The sequence below is a fragment of the Palaemon carinicauda genome, chromosome 24, assembly GCF_036898095.1.
Source record: "Palaemon carinicauda isolate YSFRI2023 chromosome 24, ASM3689809v2, whole genome shotgun sequence".
Classification (NCBI taxonomy): domain Eukaryota; kingdom Metazoa; phylum Arthropoda; class Malacostraca; order Decapoda; family Palaemonidae; genus Palaemon; species Palaemon carinicauda.
In genome coordinates, this window is record NC_090748.1 from 84,570,662 (window position 1) to 84,575,661 (window position 5,000).

Genomic DNA, 5,000 nt, shown 5'->3' on the forward strand with positions numbered 1-5,000 from the left:
GCTAAGTGAATCAAGGGAGGAATTGCATATGATGATAGAAGACCTGAATAGAGAATGTAGGACTGAAAATGAATATGAGTAAAACTAAAATAATGTTCAATGAATATGAAGACAACAAATAAGGGTTATGAACGAGCCTCTAGAGATTATATACGTGCTTAGGCGAGACAGTAAGTGTTCCCCCAGAACACGAGACTGAAATTAAAACAAGGATAAGCATGTAATGAATAGCTTTTGTTATACAAAATGAGATTATGAAATGTAAAATGCCAGTTTCTCTAAAATGAAAAGTATTTAATCAGATGGTCCTACATATGCATTAGAAACTTGAAGCCTTACTAAAGCCTTAGAACATAAGCTAGTTATAACTCAAAGAGTTATGGAAAGAATAATGATGGGAATAACACTAAGAGACAGAAAAAGAGCAACATGGATACGAGGGCAAACTAATGTAGAGGATATTCTAACAACATGAAAGAAAAAGAAATGGATTTGGATAGGACATATAATGAGAATGACAGATAATAGCTGGACATTAAGAATAGCAGAATGGGTTCCTAGTGATTGCAAAAGAAGCATGGGAGGAGAAGACGAAGGACTGACGACCTAAGAAATTTTGCGGGTGCCGACTAGCATAGAAAGATCATTAACAAACGCAAGTGGAACAACACGTTAGAGTCCTTTATTCTGCAGTGAACTATTAACGGCTGATATATATATATATATATATATATATATATATATATATATATATATATATATATATATATATATATATATATATATATATATCTATATATGTGTGTGTGTGTGTGTGTGCATGCGTATAAGTGTACGTATATCTTCAATAATTACAATAACATAAGTTCATAAACTCTTCACCTCCCTACTACTACTACTACCCTTTGTTTCAAATGGGAAATAAATCAATAGGCCCTAACTTCCCTACCAGAATTTCTAACCAGGACATGTCATCTACATTAAGGATTCTCTAACCCACATCACCTTGAAGAAGGATACAAATTTAATTTTCTTCATCCAATTATGCCTGTCAAATTTACAAATATTATTTTAGAATTGAAATAGACCCATCTATTCCATTGAACATAAGAATAAGAAAAATTAATGGGAAAACCTGGAAGTGACAGGATGGTTCTTTGAAGAGAAAAGGAGAATATTTGTTTTATTGTTGTTTAATTGCAGAGATCCTACGCAGTTATAAAAAAAAAGGATTTATAATAATGGTTATGGTGAGGATGGGAAATGAAAAATGTTTGAGTCACGAACATTATGAAATGGCGAGTAAAAACTTCTTGAAGAATAAATTGTTTTACTTGGAAGTATATGCAAAGTGCAAGGTTGATGAGCAAAAATATAGAAAGGCAAAAGGCACAATTTGATATTACCTATTTAAAGTGTTTGCAGGCCAGGTTAATGGAGTGTTTTGAATATTTATCAATGTATAATAATGAGAGGAAAAATTAATTGTGCATAACGAAATAAAAAAAATGGTAATATCAGTGGGATTGGGGGCCTGACCAAGATTGGTAAGGTATTTCTGCATATAGGAAAATCTCTGAAAGAATGGACAAATTGGTGCAAGTGAGAGAGGCTATATAGGAAAATGTGATTTTAATCCTGCTGAATATTATCATTCAAAAAGAGAAAAGAAACTAACGTCATGAAAGTTTTGAGAAAATATAAATTCGGTCTTATAAATTATTTCCCACGTTCTTCAAGACCTGAAAATATCAAAATAAAGTTTTATTAAATTTATTGTTGCTTCAGATATCATCAAGGCAATGTTATAGCAAATAACAAATATATGCATGACATGTAAATAGCTTCATTAAACACATATAGTTTGTGTTTGTGAGAGAGAGAGAGAGAGAGAGAGAGAGAGAGAGAGAGAGAGAGAGAGAGAGAGACTTGCAAGGAAAGGCTTTAATTTCATTCTGGACAAACTCCATGTTGTTGAAACTAGATAGATTCATTCACCTGTTGCTGTAAGTTCATCCGTTTCTGATAACACAATCTTGAACCTCACCAGAACCATTTCAATTCACACCTAGATAAATTAAACCAAATTCAGAACGAAATAAGACAAAACCAATTCACCTCTATTATATCTGAAGTCTTTAGCTCGAAGCAATCATCCGTTTTCTTCGCGTGGCCAAAAAGGCGTAAGAATGTTCGAAACCTAAGTCGCAGCCAAGTACACGGGTGCGGAGGTGTATACTATCAGCTGGACCAGGCTCAGCTGCCAGACGCTGATTGGGAAATCGGGCAGTGAAATGGAAATTTAGAAACTTGCGCGCCAAGTTTATTCTCATTATACGCTCCTTGTAGAATTTATTGAAAACCTCGAAGAACGGGAGAGAACAGATAAAAAAAGGGATAAAAAAGGGGGAAGGAATAGAAAGAAGGGATATAGGTAACGATGAAAAAAGAAATGGCTAAATGTGTATTATGTAATAAACAGACATTTTCGCAGGATAGTGTGTGTTAATTATTGAAATTTCTCAAGCAGATGGTATAATAAAATGCAAAAATTGAAAAACTAAGTTTGGATCATTGAAAAAGGATGATATATATATATATATATATATATATATATATACATATATATATATATATACATATATATATATATATATATATATATATATATATATACATATATATATAAAACAAATATAATAGTCTATATATGACATATCTGTTTTGACGTTGTTACTGTTTTTAGAATGATTTAGTTAATTTGTTCTCATCATTTATTTATTTCCTTATTTCCTTTCCTCACTGGGCTATTTTTCCCTATTGGAGCCCTTGGGCTTATAGTATCTTGCTTTTCCAGCTAGGGTTGTAGTTTGGCTAGTAATAATAATAATAATAATATATATAGCCTACACATATATATAATATATATATATATATATATATATATATATATATATATATATATATATATATAAAACAACGAATGCAACCGTTCCTAGTCCACTGCACTACAAAGGGCTCAGAAAGGCCACTTCTCATCACCACGCTGCCCACTGCGGGTTGGAGATGGTGGAAGATTTTAGTCTGATTGCTCACAGCAAACTAACCTAATATGGGTGGCCCAGACTAGTAGAGCTTTGCTGCAAATTTCGATACGCAAACCCTTTCACCATGTTAAAGTATCACCATACATACATATTTCCTATACATATTTCATATATATATATATATATATATATATATATATATATATATATATATATATATATATATATATATATATATATATATATATATATATATAAAAGGTAAGTGACTAGATCAGAATATTCCAACGCGTTTTGGTCGCGTAGGAAAAAATGACGTCAAAAGACAATGAAAATAGTGAGTAATTCAAAAGTGATATAATGAAGGAAAGGGAGTGGACCTATGCGCAAAGATTCTCCTTGGCACGGTACATAGAAAATTTGGACCTTGATGTCCAAGGAAGTCAAAAGTGCGTGCAAGATATGTGGTATTGGATCGACGAGCTGTTAATGAGAACTTTTTGAGGTTTGTGAAGGAGTTTAAAGGGACGTTTAATTATACAGGGAGCGCATTCACTCTCCACCAGTTTAAGGATGATCGTGGCAGTGACAATTATTTTTTTCTGGAGCCAGCCCCTTTTGGGAAAGTATCTTATTTGAATATATATATATATATATATATATATATATATATATATATATATATATATATATATATATATATATTCACGAATGCATATGCACAGACCTGTTTTTTCTATTAATTTATATGATCTCAAATAAAAAAAACCTTCTGATTCTCAGAAAATTTTTAAAGAACAGATACTATCCCTTTACCATCTACCTCTGCTACGACCCACCCTTATCAACTAACTACAAAGTATTGATATAAACTTATGTGAACAGACGACAGTTATTTTAGGAGACGAACTTAAATTGTTTTTCCATCAATCTACAAATTCACTGATGAAACAACGTTGATAACACAGGTAGATATAACATCCAAATCACAACATGGATGGGTGTCATAAGTCGACCATGAAACCTATCTAGGATTAAATCAAGATACTGATTTCTTTGGAGTTGATGTTCTCATTCCTTCAGTCATGTATGTTAGTAATGAATTGAAATTAAAGAACTGGATAATGTAATTGTTTTTCATTCTGTTGAAACTACTCTCTCTTTGATTTAAATTATTGTGGACATGAACAACTAAAGAAAAGTTATTGTTTAATGTAAAAGCTATAATTAGCAAATGAAAAGCACTTACTTGATAACTGAGTGAGACCCGATATGAATGACTCCAGAAAAAGATCACAAAAAATATTACTTAGTTATCTTACAAGATTTGATAGTTGGGGAATGCCAAAATACAGAAAAATTAGAAATGGTATATACTCAAACCTATAGTTTTGATTGACTAAGCCTTGGTTTCTTTCATGTGCTCTCTCTCTCTCTCTCTCTCTCTCTCTCTCTCTCTCTCTCTCTCTCTCTCTCTCTCTCTCTCTCTCTCTCTCTCTTGCACACACTCACACACACACCTTTTATCATTAAACTCGTGTCGAATATTACAGGATAGGCCTGAGATTTAGGCAACGTTGCAAATTCTAACAATTATTGTTTAAATATTTGTCAAATCTTGTTCACTAGTATCCTAAAAAAGTTTTTTATAAGTTTTATTTTTGACAGTCATTGGTGTCTGATCATGTACCTATCCGTACAGATTATCTAAAAAATAACCATCTAAATTAAAATTGATTTGGACTCGAATATGAATCCATTTTGTTTGTATGTATGTGTGTGTTTGTGTGCGTGTAAGCGCATGTGTCGTGTTGGCTAGAATATGTGTTATCTTGCTAATAGTTGGAAAATATAGGACTTCTTCCCCTTTTCAATAGCCTGTCTACCGCTATTATCATCATTATTCTTAGTCTCTTTCAATTAGTGCTAGGGAAATTCCAGTGAGGATTCGAA

General features: G+C 32.2%; 1 protein-coding gene across 1 annotated transcript in view; it reads right to left on the minus strand.

The window, feature by feature from the left end:
• LOC137618191 (retinol-binding protein pinta-like) overlaps nt 1-5,000 on the minus strand; it is a 154,071-nt gene that overhangs the window by 111,358 nt on the left and 37,713 nt on the right. The window lies entirely within an intron of this gene.